This window comes from Syngnathus leptorhynchus, unplaced genomic scaffold, assembly GCF_054491065.1.
Source record: "Syngnathus leptorhynchus isolate UIUO unplaced genomic scaffold, UIUO_Slep HiC_scaffold_108, whole genome shotgun sequence".
NCBI classification, from domain to species: domain Eukaryota; kingdom Metazoa; phylum Chordata; class Actinopteri; order Syngnathiformes; family Syngnathidae; genus Syngnathus; species Syngnathus leptorhynchus.
Genome location: NW_028232075.1, coordinates 75,001 through 89,923, shown reverse-complemented (window position 1 = coordinate 89,923; position 14,923 = coordinate 75,001).

The window sequence follows — 14,923 nt, the reverse complement described above, 5'->3', positions numbered from 1 at the left end:
GCAGGGAGGGTGCTGGAGCTCCACACTTCCATAGGCAGGGAGGGTGCTGGAGCTCCACACTTCCATAGGCAGGGAGGGTGCTGGAGCTCCACACTTCCATAGGCAGGGAGGGTGCTGGAGCTCCACACTTCCATAGGCAGGGAGGGTGCTGGAGCTCCACACTTCCATAGGCAGGGAGGGTGCTGGAGCTCCACACTTCCATAGGCAGGGAGGGTGCTGGAGCTCCACACTTCCATAGGCAGGGAGGGTGCTGGAGCTCCACACTTCCATAGGCAGGGAGGGTGCTGGAGCTCCACACTTCCATAGGCAGGGAGGGTGCTGGAGCTCCACACTTCCATAGGCAGGGAGGGTGCTGGAGCTCCACACTTCCATAGGCAGGGAGGGTGCTGGAGCTCCACACTTCCATAGGCAGGGAGGGTGCTGGAGCTCCACACTTCCATAGGCAGGGAGGGTGCTGGAGCTCCACACTTCCATAGGCAGGGAGGGTGCTGGAGCTCCACACTTCCATAGGCAGGGAGGGTGCTGGAGCTCCACACTTCCATAGGCAGGGAGGGTGCTGGAGCTCCACACTTCCATAGGCAGGGAGGGTGCTGGAGCTCCACACTTCCATAGGCAGGGAGGGTGCTGGAGCTCCACACTTCCATAGGCAGGGAGGGTGCTGGAGCTCCACACTTCCATAGGCAGGGAGGGTGCTGGAGCTCCACACTTCCATAGGCAGGGAGGGTGCTGGAGCTCCACACTTCCATAGGCAGGGAGGGTGCTGGAGCTCCACACTTCCAGCCACGGAGCATGCTGGCACTTCCACCTTGCTTGCTAAGTCGGCGTGATCTTGCCCAAAAAGTCCCTCCTCACCTCCAGCTGGAAGTGGAAAAAAATCCTCCACCTGCTTGGCCGAGGTTCTGGAAGCCAGCAGCTCGCAGAATGTTGCCAAAGTTTCACTGGAAGGAAAAGAAAAGAGAAGACCGAGTGCGCATTTCACCTACCGCCGAATGTCCACAAGAGGGAAGTGTCACTCCGTCGCAGAATCTGCGCCGACGCACTCGGCACCCTTCGAATTTATGGTGCCGGTGCGGGTGTTCTGGGTGCAAAAAGGCCGCCCAAGTGGTAGAAAAAAATCAGACTTCGTCTCTTAGGTCGAAATTAATGCCAAGTTTTGAAATGCGCTGGCAGGGGTGGACCAGGGCCCGTTAGAAGTGCTTAGCCGAGGTCCTGGAAGCCTAACCCGGCGTGATCTTGTGCAAAAAGCCGCTGCTGAGCTCCAGCTGGAAGTGTAAAAAGAACCGGGCTGGATCAAAAAAAGAACCGGGCGGCCCGTTAAAATTGCTTAGCCGAGGTCCTGGAACCCTAACCCGGCGTGATCTTGTGCAAAAAGCCGCTGCTGAGCTCCAGCTGGAAGTGTAAAAAGAACCGGGCTGGTTCAAAAAAAGAACCGGGCGACCCGTTAGAAGTGCTTAGCCGAGGTCCTGGAAGCCTAACCCGGCGTGATCTTGTGCAAAAAGCCGCTGCTGAGCTCCAGCTGGAAGTGGAAAAAGAACCGGGCTGGATCAAAAAAGAACCGGGCGACCCGTTAAAATTGCTTAGCCGAGGTCCTGGAAGCCTAACACGGCGTGTTCTTGTGCAAAAAGCCGCTCCCAAGCTCCAGCTGGAAGTGTAAAAAGAACCGGGCTGGATAAAAAAAAGAACCGGGCTGGATCAAAAAAGAACCGGGCGACCCGTTAAAATTGCTTAACCGAGGTCCTGGAAGCCTAACCCGGCGTGATCTTGTGCAAAAAGCCGCTCCCGAGCTCCAGCTGGAAGTGTAAAAAGAACCGGGCTGGATAAAAAAAAGAACCGGGCGGCCCGTTAAAATTGCTTAGCCGAGGTCCTGGAAGCCTAACACGGCGTGATCTTGTGCAAAAAGCCGCTCCCGAGCTCCAGCTGGAAGTGTAAAAAGAACCGGGCTGGATAAAAAAAGAACCGGGCTGGATCAAAAAAGAACCGGGGGACCCGTTAAAATTGCTTAGCCGAGGTCCTGGAAGCCTAACCCGGCGTGATCTTGTGCAAATAGCCGCTCCCGAGCTCCAGCTGGAAGTGTAAAAAGAACCGGGCTGGATAAAAAAAAGAACCGGGCTGGATCAAAAAAGAACCGGGCGACCCGTTAAAATTGCTTAGCCGAGGTCCTGGAAGCCTAACACGGCGTGATCTTGTGCAAAAAGCCGCTCCCGAGCTCCAGCTGGAAGTGTAAAAAGAACCGGGCTGGATAAAAAAAGAACCGGGCTGGATAAAAAAAAGAACCGGGCGACCCGTTAAAATTGCTTAGCCGAGGTCCTGGAAGCCTAACACGGCGTGATCTTGTGCAAAAAGCCGCTCCCGAGCTCCAGCTGGAAGTGTAAAAAGAACCGGGCTGGATAAAAAAAAGAACCGGGCTGGATCAAAAAAGAACCGGGCGACCCGTTAAAATTGCTTAGCCGAGGTCCTGGAAGCCTAACACGGCGTGATCTTGTGCAAAAAGCCGCTCCCGAGCTCCAGCTGGAAGTGTAAAAAGAACCAGGCTGGATAAAAAAAAGAACCGGGCTGGATCAAAAAAGAACCGGGCGACCCGTTAAAATTGCTTAGCCGAGGTCCTGGAAGCCTAACACGGCGTGATCTTGTGCAAAAAGCCGCTCCCGAGCTCCAGCTGGAAGTGTAAAAAGAACCGGGCTGGATAAAAAAAGAACCGGGCTGGATAAAAAAAAGAACCGGGCGGCCCGTTAAAATTGCTTAGCCGAGGTCCTGGAAGCCTAACACGGCGTGATCTTGTGCAAAAAGCCGCTCCCGAGCTCCAGCTGGAAGTGTAAAAAGAACCAGGCTGGATAAAAAAAAGAACCGGGCTGGATCAAAAAAGAACCGGGCGACCCGTTAAAATTGCTTAGCCGAGGTCCTGGAAGCCTAACACGGCGTGATCTTGTGCAAAAAGCCGCTCCCGAGCTCCAGCTGGAAGTGTAAAAAGAACCGGGCTGGATAAAAAAAGAACCGGGCTGGATCAAAAAAAGAACCGGGGGACCCGTTAAAATTGCTTAGCCGAGGTCCTGGAAGCCTAACCCGGCGTGATCTTGTGCAAATAGCCGCTCCCGAGCTCCAGCTGGAAGTGTAAAAAGAACCGGGCTGGATAAAAAAAAGAACCGGGCTGGATCAAAAAAGAACCGGGCGACCCGTTAAAATTGCTTAGCCGAGGTCCTGGAAGCCTAACACGGCGTGATCTTGTGCAAATAGCCGCTCCCGAGCTCCAGCTGGAAGTGTAAAAAGAACCAGGCTGGATAAAAAAAAGAACCGGGCTGGATCAAAAAAGAACCGGGCGACCCGTTAAAATTGCTTAGCCGAGGTCCTGGAAGCCTAACCCGGCGTGTTCTTGTGCAAAAAGCCGCTCCCGAGCTCCAGCTGGAAGTGTAAAAAGAACCGGGCTGGATAAAAAAAAGAACCGGGCTGGTTCAAAAAAGAACCGGGCAACCCGTTAAAATTGCTTAGCCGAGGTCCTGGAAGCCTAACACGGCGTGTTCTTGTGCAAAAAGCCGCTCCCGAGCTCCAGCTGGAAGTGTAAAAAGAACCAGGCTGGATAAAAAAAAGAACCGGGCTGGATCAAAAAAGAACCGGGCGACCCGTTAAAATTGCTTAGCCGAGGTCCTGGAAGCCTAACACGGCGTGTTCTTGTGCAAAAAGCCGCTCCCGAGCTCCAGCTGGAAGTGTAAAAAGAACCAGGCTGGATAAAAAAAAGAACCGGGCTGGTTCAAAAAAGAACCGGGCAACCCGTTAAAATTGCTTAGCCGAGGTCCTGGAAGCCTAACACGGCGTGATCTTGTGCAAAAAGCCGCTCCCGAGCTCCAGCTGGAAGTGTAAAAAGAACCGGGCTGGATAAAAAAAGAACCGGGCTGGATAAAAAAAAAGAACCGGGCGACCCGTTAAAATTGCTTAGCCGAGGTCCTGGAAGCCTAACACGGCGTGATCTTGTGCAAAAAGCCGCTCCCGAGCTCCAGCTGGAAGTGTAAAAAGAACCAGGCTGGATAAAAAAAAGAACCGGGCTGGATCAAAAAAGAACCGGGCGACCCGTTAAAATTGCTTAGCCGAGGTCCTGGAAGCCTAACACGGCGTGTTCTTGTGCAAAAAGCCGCTCCCGAGCTCCAGCTGGAAGTGTAAAAAGAACCAGGCTGGATAAAAAAAAGAACCGGGCTGGATCAAAAAAGAACCGGGCGACCCGTTAAAATTGCTTAGCCGAGGTCCTGGAAGCCTAACACGGCGTGTTCTTGTGCAAAAAGCCGCTCCCGAGCTCCAGCTGGAAGTGTAAAAAGAACCAGGCTGGATAAAAAAAAGAACCGGGCTGGATCAAAAAAGAACCGGGCGACCCGTTAAAATTGCTTAGCTGAGGTCCTGGAAGCCTAACACGGCGTGATCTTGTGCAAAAAGCCGCTCCCGAGCTCCAGCTGGAAGTGTAAAAAGAACCGGGCTGGATAAAAAAAAAGAACCGGGCTGGTTCAAAAAAGAACCGGGCAACCCGTTAAAATTGCTTAGCCGAGGTCCTGGAAGCCTAACCCGGCGTGATCTTGCCCGAAAGTCGGCCTCTATACTTCCATTTTAGGTACCAGGGGCTATTAGTGTACTTGGTCCCACTAGTCAGTGTACTCATCCAGTTACCCCCCGTTTTCCAAAACACCATCGGCACGTATAAGGGGGGGACTCTTGAGAGAGATGAGGTATATGGCAGCGCAACACCAATCCGCTCCGCGCTGGTTCCCATGTCGGCTACGGATGAATAAAACCAGCCTGTCCCCCCTGGAGCTCACGAGACACGGAATTTTTTCTAAGTGCCAACGGCTCTTCCGAGCAAACGTGTCCGCTCCGGCTGGTTCCCCCGTCGGCCTCGAATGACGAAAAATGCCGGTCTCCGCCCGGAGCTCATGACAAACGAAAAATTTTCTAAGTGCCAACGGCACTAGCGAGCGAATGTGTCCGCTCGGCGCTGGTTCCCGGGTCGAACCCGGAAGACGAAAAACGCCGCTCTCCGCCCGGAGCTCATGACAAACGAAAAATTTTCTAAGTGCCAACGGCACTAGCGAGCGAATGTGTCCGCTCGGCGCTGGTTCCCGGGTCGAACCCGGAAGACGAAAAACGCCGCTCTCCGCCCGGAGCTCATGACAAACGAAAAATTTTCTAAGTGCCAACGGCACTAGCGAGCGAATGTGTCCGCTCGGCGCTGGTTCCCGGGTCGAACCCGGAAGACGAAAAACGCCGCTCTCCGCCCGGAGCTCATGACAAACGAAAAATTTTCTAAGTGCCAACGGCACTAGCGAGCGAATGTGTCCGCTCGGCGCTGGTTCCCGGGTCGAACCCGGAAGACGAAAAACGCCGCTCTCCGCCCGGAGCTCATGACAAACGAAAAATTTTCTAAGTGCCAACGGCACTAGCGAGCGAATGTGTCCGCTCGGCGCTGGTTCCCGGGTCGAACCCGGAAGACGAAAAACGCCGCTCTCCGCCCGGAGCTCATTACAAACGAAAAATTTTCTAAGTGCCAACGGCACTAGCGAGCGAATGTGTCCGCTCGGCGCTGGTTCCCGGGTCGAACCCGGAAGACGAAAAACGCCGCTCTCCGCCCGGAGCTCATGACAAACGAAAAATTTTCTAAGTGCCAACGGCACTAGCGAGCGAATGTGTCCGCTCGGCGCTGGTTCCCGGGTCGAACCCGGAAGACGAAAAACGCCGCTCTCCGCCCGGAGCTCATGACAAACGAAAAATTTTCTAAGTGCCAACGGCACTAGCGAGCGAATGTGTCCGCTCGGCGCTGGTTCCCGGGTCGAACCCGGAAGACGAAAAACGCCGCTCTCCGCCCGGAGCTCATGACAAACGAAAAATTTTCTAAGTGCCAACGGCACTTGCGAGCGAATGTGTCCGCTCGGCGCTGGTTCCCGGGTCGGACCCGGAAGACGAAAAACGCCGGTCTCCGCCCGGAGCTCATGACAAACGAAAAATTTTCTAAGTGCCAACGGCACTAGCGAGCGAATGTGTCCGCTCGGCGCTGGTTCCCGGGTCGGACCCGGAAGACGAAAAACGCCGGTCCTCGCCTGGAGGTCCCAGCAAAATCGGCGAAAAAACGACTAAGTGTCAACTTTCGAAAAAACGACTAAGTGCCCACGGCTCTGCGGGGCTTGTGAGTCCGCCCCGCGCCGGTTCGGTGGTCGGCCTCAAAAAGCAAAAAATCAGCCTCTCTCCCTGGAGCTCACCTCGAGGTACCAGGGGGTGAGGTACCCGGGCTAAGGTGCAGTACCTTTTTTGGTCTTCAGGTGCGCCAGAGTACAATGAAATGGTCCCAGTAGTCAGTGTACTCATCGACTTTCCCCCCGTTTTCCAAAGCACCTCGTTTACGAGTATGGAGGAGATGGTGCTGGTCTCCCCACGGCGTCGGACACGCCGTCCTCGACAGCACAAGGTCGGATAGAAGACCTGGAAAGCGCCGTGGCACGCGCTGGAGGTGGGCACTTTGGCGAAAAAACGACTAAGTGTCAACTTTCGAAAAAACGACTAAGTGTCAACTTTCGAAAAAACGGCTAAGTGTCAACTTTCGAAAAAACGACTAAGTGTCACCTCTCTGAAAAAATGGCAAAGTGTCGCCTCTCTGAAATTTTTCTAAGTGCCCACGGCTCTGCGGGCTCGTGCATCCGAGCCGCGCCGGTTCTGCAACCGGCCTAGAATGACGAAAAATAACGGTCTCCTCCTGGAGCTCACAGCCAATTGTGGCGAAAAAGTGGCAAAGTGCCCACGGCCCTGCCGAGCTTTGGCGTCCGCTCAGCGCCGGTGCCGCAGTCGGCCTCGAATGACGAAAAATGACGGTCTCCTCCTGGAGCTCACAGCCAACTTGGCAAAAAGTTTCTAAGTGCCCACGGCCCTGCCGAGCTTTGGCGTCCGCCCAGCGCCGGTTCCGCAGTCGGCCTCGAATGACGAAAAATAACGGTCTCCTCCTGGAGCTCACAGCCAACTTGGCAAAAAGTTTCTAAGTGCCCACGGCCCTGCCGAGCTTTGGCGTCCGCTCAGCGCCGGTGCCGCAGTCGGCCTCGAATGACGAAAAATGACGGTCTCCTCCTGGAGCTCACAGCCAACTTGGCAAAAAGTTTCTAAGTGCCCACGGCCCTGCCGAGCTTTGGCGTCCGCCCAGCGCCGGTTCCGCAGTCGGCCTCGAATGACGAAAAATAACGGTCTCCTCCTGGAGCTCACAGCCAACTTGGCAAAAAGTTTCTAAGTGCCCACGGCCCTGCCGAGCTTTGGCGTCCGCTCAGCGCCGGTGCCGCAGTCGGCCTCGAATGACGAAAAATGACGGTCTCCTCCTGGAGCTCACAGCCAACTTGGCAAAAAGTTTCTAAGTGCCCACGGCCCTGCCGAGCTTTGGCGTCCGCCCAGCGCCGGTTCCGCAGTCGGCCTCGAATGACGAAAAATAACGGTCTCCTCCTGGAGCTCACAGCCAACTTGGCAAAAAGTTTCTAAGTGCCCACGGCCCTGCCGAGCTTTGGCGTCCGCCCAGCGCCGGTTCCGCAGTCGGCCTCGAATGACGAAAAATAACGGTCTCCTCCTGGAGCTCACAGCCAACTTGGCAAAAAGTTTCTAAGTGCCCACGGCCCTGCCGAGCTTTGGCGTCCGCCCAGCGCCGGTTCCGCAGTCGGCCTCGAATGACGAAAAATAACGGTCTCCTCCTGGAGCTCACAGCCAACTTGGCAAAAAGTTTCTAAGTGCCCACGGCCCTGCCGAGCTTTGGCGTCCGCTCAGCGCCGGTTCCGCAGTCGGCCTCGAATGACGAAAAATGACGGTCTCCTCCTGGAGCTCACAGCCAACTTGGCAAAAAGTTTCTAAGTGCCCACGGCCCTGCCGAGCTTTGGCGTCCGCCCAGCGCCGGTTCCGCAGTCGGCCTCGAATGACGAAAAATAACGGTCTCCTCCTGGAGCTCACAGCCAACTTGGCAAAAAGTTTCTAAGTGCCCACGGCCCTGCCGAGCTTTGGCGTCCGCCCAGCGCCGGTTCCGCAGTCGGCCTCGAATGACGAAAAATAACGGTCTCCTCCTGGAGCTCACAGCCAACTTGGCAAAAAGTTTCTAAGTGCCCACGGCCCTGCCGAGCTTTGGCGTCCGCTCAGCGCCGGTGCCGCAGTCGGCCTCGAATGACGAAAAATGACGGTCTCCTCCTGGAGCTCACAGCCAACTTGGCAAAAAGTTTCTAAGTGCCCACGGCCCTGCCGAGCTTTGGCATCCGCCCAGCGCCGGTTCCGCAGTCGGCCTCGAATGACGAAAAATAACGGTCTCCTCCTGGAGCTCACAGCCAACTTGGCAAAAAGTTTCTAAGTGCCCACGGCCCTGCCGAGCTTTGGCGTCCGCCCAGCGCCGGTTCCGCAGTCGGCCTCGAATGACGAAAAATAACGGTCTCCTCCTGGAGCTCACAGCCAACTTGGCAAAAAGTTTCTAAGTGCCCACGGCCCTGCCGAGCTTTGGCATCCGCCCAGCGCCGGTTCCGCAGTCGGCCTCGAATGACGAAAAATGACGGTCTCCTCCTGGAGCTCACAGCCAACTTGGCAAAAAGTTTCTAAGTGCCCACGGCCCTGCCGAGCTTTGGCGTCCGCCCAGCGCCGGTTCCGCAGTCGGCCTCGAATGACGAAAAATAACGGTCTCCTCCTGGAGCTCACAGCCAACTTGGCAAAAAGTTTCTAAGTGCCCACGGCCCTGCCGAGCTTTGGCGTCCGCTCAGCGCCGGTGCCGCAGTCGGCCTCGAATGACGAAAAATGACGGTCTCCTCCTGGAGCTCACAGCCAACTTGGCAAAAAGTTTCTAAGTGCCCACGGCCCTGCCGAGCTTTGGCGTCCGCCCAGCGCCGGTTCCGCAGTCGGCCTCGAATGACGAAAAATAACGGTCTCCTCCTGGAGCTCACAGCCAACTTGGCAAAAAGTTTCTAAGTGCCCACGGCCCTGCCGAGCTTTGGCGTCCGCCCAGCGCCGGTTCCGCAGTCGGCCTCGAATGACGAAAAATAACGGTCTCCTCCTGGAGCTCACAGCCAACTTGGCAAAAAGTTTCTAAGTGTCACATCTGTGAAAAAACGACTAAGTGTCAACTTTCGAAAAAACGGCTAAGTGTCAACTTTCGAAAAAACGGCAAAGTGTCACATCTCTGAAAAAACGGCTAAGTGTCGACTTTCGAAAAAACGGCTAAGTGTCAACTTTCGAAAAAACGGCAAAGTGTCACATCTCTGAAAAAACGGCTAAGTGTCACATCTCTGAAAAAACGGCTAAGTGTCACATCTCTGAAAAAACGGCTAAGTGTCGCCTCTCTGAAAAAACGGCAAAGTGTCAACTTTCGAAAAAACGACAGAGTGTCGCCTCTCTGAAAAAACGACTAAGTGTCGACTCTGAGAAAATGGCAAAGTGCCCACGGCTCTGCGGGCTCGTGCATCCGACCCGCGCCGGTTCCCCAGCCGGCCTGATATAAGGCAAAACCAGCCTCTCCGCCTGGAGCTCAGAGCCAACTTGGCGAATATTTTCTAAGTGCCCACGGCTCTGCGTGGCTACGGCGTCTGCCCAGCGCCGGTTCCTGGGTCGAACCCCGAGGACGAGGAATGCCGGTCTCCGCCTGGAGGTCCCAGCTTAATCGGCGAAAATTTTCTAAGTGCCCACGGCTCTGCCGGGCTCGTGCATCCGACCCGCGCCGGTTCCCCAGCCGGCCTGAAATAAGGCAAAACCAGGCTCTCCCCCTGGAGCTCAGAGCCAATTGTGGCGAAAAAACGACTAAGTGTCAACTTTCGAAAAAACGACTAAGTGTCAACTTTCCAAAAAAACGGCTAAGTGTCGACTTTCGAAAAAACGGCTAAGTGTCAACTTTCGAAAAAACGACTAAGTGTCGCCTCTGAAAAAACGACTAAGTGTCGCCTCTCTGAAAAAACGACTAAGTGCCCACGGCTCTGCGGGGCTTGTGAGTCCGCCCCGCGCCGGTTCGGCGGTCGGCCTCAAAAAGCGAAAAATCAGCCTCTCTCCCTGGAGCTCACCAAAAATTTGTCGAAATTTTTCTAAGTTCTCCTCGAGGTACCAGGGGGTGAGGTACCCGGGCTAAGGTGCAGTACCTTTTTTGGTCTTCAGGTGCGCCAGAGTACAATGAAATGGTCCCAGTAGTCAGTGTACTCATCGACTTTCCCCCCGTTTTCCAAAGCACCCCGTTTACGAATATGGAGGAGATGGTGCTGGTCTCCCCACGGCGTCGGACACGCCGTCCTCGACAGCACAAGGTCGGATAGAAGACCTGAAAAGCGCCGTGGCACGCGCTGGAGGTGTCACTGTGGCGAAAAAGTGACTAAGTGTCAACTTTCGAAAAAACGGCTAAGTGTCAACTTTCGAAAAAACGGCTAAGTGTCAACTTTCGAAAAAACGGCTAAGTGTCACCTCTCTGAAAAAACGGCAAAGTGTCAACTTTCGAAAAAACGACTAAGTGTCAACTTTCGAAAAAACGACTAAGTGTCACCTCTCTGAAAAAATGGCAAAGTGTCAACTGCGAATGTGGTGGTGCATGGAAGGAAGTGGAGGACGGCCGCCTCCTTAAACACAGGCCGGAGAGGAGCGTCAGGGCCAGGCTCCTCAAACATGGACCGAGTGTCGCCCTTAACACAGACCAAGGGGAGGACGGCCGCCTCCTTAAACACAGGCCGGAGAGGAGCGTCAGGGCCAGGCTCCTCAAACATGGACCGAGTGTCGCCCTTAACACAGACCAAGGGGAGGACGGCCGCCTCCTTAAACACAGGCCGGAGAGGAGCGTCAGGGCCAGGCTCCTCAAACATGGACCGAGTGTCGCCCTTAACACAGACCAAGGGGAGGACGGCCGCCTCCTTAAACACAGGCCGGAGAGGAGCGTCAGGGCCAGGCTCCTCAAACATGGACCGAGTGTCGCCCTTAACACAGACCAAGGGGAGGACGGCCGCCTCCTTAAACACAGGCCGGAGAGGAGCGTCAGGGCCAGGCTCCTCAAACATGGACCGAGTGTCGCCCTTAACACAGACCAAGGGGAGGACGGCCGCCTCCTTAAACACAGGCCGGAGAGGAGCGTCAGGGCCAGGCTCCTCAAACATGGACCGAGTGTCGCCCTTAACACAGACCAAGGGGAGGACGGCCGCCTCCTTAAACACAGGCCGGAGAGGAGCGTCAGGGCCAGGCTCCTCAAACATGGACCGAGTGTCGCCCTTAACACAGACCAAGGGGAGGACGGCCGCCTCCTTAAACACAGGCCGGAGAGGAGCGTCAGGGCCAGGCTCCTCAAACATGGACAGAGTGTCGCCCTTAACACAGACCAAGGGGAGGACGGCCGCCTCCCTAAACACAGGCCGGAGAGGAGCGTCAGGGCCAGGCTCCTCAAACATGGACCGAGTGTCGCCCTTAACACAGACCAAGGGGAGGACGGCCGCCTCCTTAAACACAGGCCGGAGAGGAGCGTCAGGGCCAGGCTCCTCAAACATGGACCGAGTGTCGCCCTTAACACAGACCAAGGGGAGGACGGCCGCCTCCTTAAACACAGGCCGGAGAGGAGCGTCAGGGCCAGGCTCCTCAAACATGGACCGAGTGTCGCCCTTAACACAGACCAAGCGGAGGACGGCCGCCTCCCTAAATACAGGCCGAACCGGAGCGCGAGTGTCGCTCCTTAAACACGGACCGAGTGGAGGACGGCCGCCTCCTTAAACACAGGCCGAACAAAATGACACAAAGTGTCAACTGCGAATGTTGTCCATCCAAGGAAGGAGCGTGATGCCCGGCCGGCTCCTTAAACACAGGCCGAGAGTCGCCCCGGACGGTCCGCCTCGCGGCGCCCGTCTGCTCGGATAAAATGACACAAAGTGTCAACTACGAATGTTGTCCATCCAAGGAGGGAGCGTGATGCCCGGCCGGCTCCGAAAACACAGGCCGAGAGTCGCCCCGGACGGTCCGCCTCGCGGCGCCCGTCTGCTCGGATAAAATGACACAAAGTGTCAACTGCGAATGTTGTCCATCCAAGGAAGGAGCGTGATGCCCGGCCGGCTCCTTAAACACAGGCCGAGAGTCGCCCCGGACGGTCCGCCTCGCGGCGCCCGCCCGCTCGGATAAAATGACACAAAGTGTCAACTACGAATGTTGTCCATCCAAGGAAGGAGCGTGATGCCCGGCCGGCTCCTTAAACACAGGCCGAGAGTCGCCCCGGACGGTCGCCTCGCGGCGCCCGTCTGCTCGGATAAAATGACACAAAGTGTCAACTACGAATGTTGTCCATCCAAGGAGGGAGCGTGATGCCCGGCCGGCTCCGAAAACACAGGCCGAGAGTCGCCCCGGACGGTCCGCCTCGCGGCGCCCGTCTGCTCGGATAAAATGACACAAAGTGTCAACTGCGAATGTTGTCCATCCAAGGAAGGAGCGTGATGCCCGGCCGGCTCCTTAAACACAGGCCGAGAGTCGCCCCGGACGGTCCGCCTCGCGGCGCCCGTCTGCTCGGATAAAATGACACAAAGTGTCAACTACGAATGTTGTCCATCCAAGGAGGGAGCGTGATGCCCGGCCGGCTCCGAAAACACAGGCCGAGAGTCGCCCCGGACGGTCCGCCTCGCGGCGCCCGTCTGCTCGGATAAAATGACACAAAGTGTCAACTGCGAATGTTGTCCATCCAAGGAAGGAGCGTGATGCCCGGCCGGCTCCTTAAACACAGGCCGAGAGTCGCCCCGGACGGTCCGCCTCGCGGCGCCCGCCCGCTCGGATAAAATGACACAAAGTGTCAACTACGAATGTTGTCCATCCAAGGAGGGAGCTTGAGGCCCGGCCGGCTCCTTAAACACAGGCCGAGAGTCGCCCCGGACGGTCCGCCTCGCGGCGCCCGTCTGCTCGGATAAAATGACACAAAGTGTCAACTGCGAATGTTGTCCATCCAAGGAAGGAGCGTGATGCCCGGCCGGCTCCTTAAACACAGGCCGAGAGTCGCCCCGGACGGTCCGCCTCGCGGCGCCCGTCTGCTCGGATAAAATGACACAAAGTGTCAACTGCGAATGTTGTCCATCCAAGGAAGGAGCGTGATGCCCGGCCGGCTCCTTAAACACAGGCCGAGAGTCGCCCCGGACGGTCCGCCTCGCGGCGCCCGCCCGCTCGGATAAAATGACACAAAGTGTCAACTACGAATGTTGTCCATCCAAGGAAGGAGCGTGATGCCCGGCCGGCTCCTTAAACACAGGCCGAGAGTCGCCCCGGACGGTCCGCCTCGCGGCGCCCGTCTGCTCGGATAAAATGACACAAAGTGTCAACTACGAATGTTGTCCATCCAAGGAGGGAGCGTGAGGCCCGGCCGGCTCCGAAAACACAGGCCGAGAGTCGCCCCGGACGGTCCGCCTCTCGAGGCGCCCGCCCGCTCGGATAAAATGACACAAAGTGTCAACTACGAATGTTGTCCATCCAAGGAGGGAGCGTGATGCCCGGCCGGCTCCGAAAACACAGGCCGAGAGTCGCCCCGGACGGTCCGCCTCGCGGCGCCCGCCCGCTCGGATAAAATGACACAAAGTGTCAACTACGAATGTTGTCCATCCAAGGAGGGAGCGTGAGGCCCGGCCGGCTCCGAAAACACAGGCCGAGAGTCGCCCCGGACGGTCCGCCTCTCGAGGCGCCCGCCCGCTCGGATAAAATGACACAAAGTGTCAACTACGAATGTTGTCCATCCAAGGAGGGAGCGTGATGCCCGGCCGGCTCCGAAAACACAGGCCGAGAGTCGCCCCGGACGGTCCGCCTCGCGGCGCCCGCCCGCTCGGATAAAATGACACAAAGTGTCAACTACGAATGTTGTCCATCCAAGGAGGGAGCGTGAGGCCCGGCCGGCTCCGAAAACACAGGCCGAGAGTCGCCCCGGACGGTCCGCCTCGCGGCGCCCGCCCGCTCGGATAAAATGACACAAAGTGTCAACTACGAATGTTGTCCATCCAAGGAGGGAGCGTGAGGCCCGGCCGGCTCCGAAAACACAGGCCGAGAGTCGCCCCGGACGGTCCGCCTCTCGAGGCGCCCGCCCGCTCGGATAAAATGACACAAAGTGTCAACTACGAATGTTGTCCATCCAAGGAGGGAGCGTGATGCCCGGCCGGCTCCGAAAACACAGGCCGAGATTCGACCCCGGACGGGCCGTCTTCTCCCGGCGCCCGCCCGCGTACGCCCCCCATCCCCGGTCGCCCGTCTGCTCCCGGCGGGCCTCCGAGTACCCCCTCACCCAACTGACCGACTGGCACTCATGACCCGCCTTGGTAGGGCCTCCATCGGCCTCGGCTCGTCCGACGTCGGGTGGACGGTTCCTACCCACTGCGGGTCGCACTCTAGCGCCCCGGCCGCCGCGTGAGCGTGCGCTCCCCGCGCCGCCCCGCAGGCCCCGGCGCGACCGTACTGCGGCGAGACCGAGACGACCCGGTTTGGCATCCATCCCACCTAGCCACGATCCACGGAGGCCGAGCGAGCGGCTGAGTGTCGGGCGCCGCGCGTGCGAGCGTCCGCCGGCCGCGCCGGTCCTTCCGCGAATGTCGTTTCTCAAACCCTCCGGCTTGATAGCGGCGGCACCACGGGAAGCCGTCCACACACACACCGTCCGACCTCTATCCGAAAAGCCTTCCCGACCAACCGCGGTCGCGGGGGCGTCTGTCGCTCCGCATCGGGGGGGCGTATGGCTTCCGCGCTACGCGCTGCGGGCTCGGGGGGGCCGCAACGGCTGAGTCTGACTCGGCCGGGGCGCAGCTTCCCTCCCGGCAGTCAGCAATAGTGCCGATCGCGCCTGCCACCAGCCCCCTCCCCGACGGGTTCGTCGGCGCCGGCTGGCCGCCGTCCGCCTTCGTTCCCCGAGGGTTCCCAACCAGCGCCGATCCAACTCCGCATCCTGGCCGCACGCAGTGCGTGCCTCGCGCGGGTAAGTCGCCGGCGCAGCGCC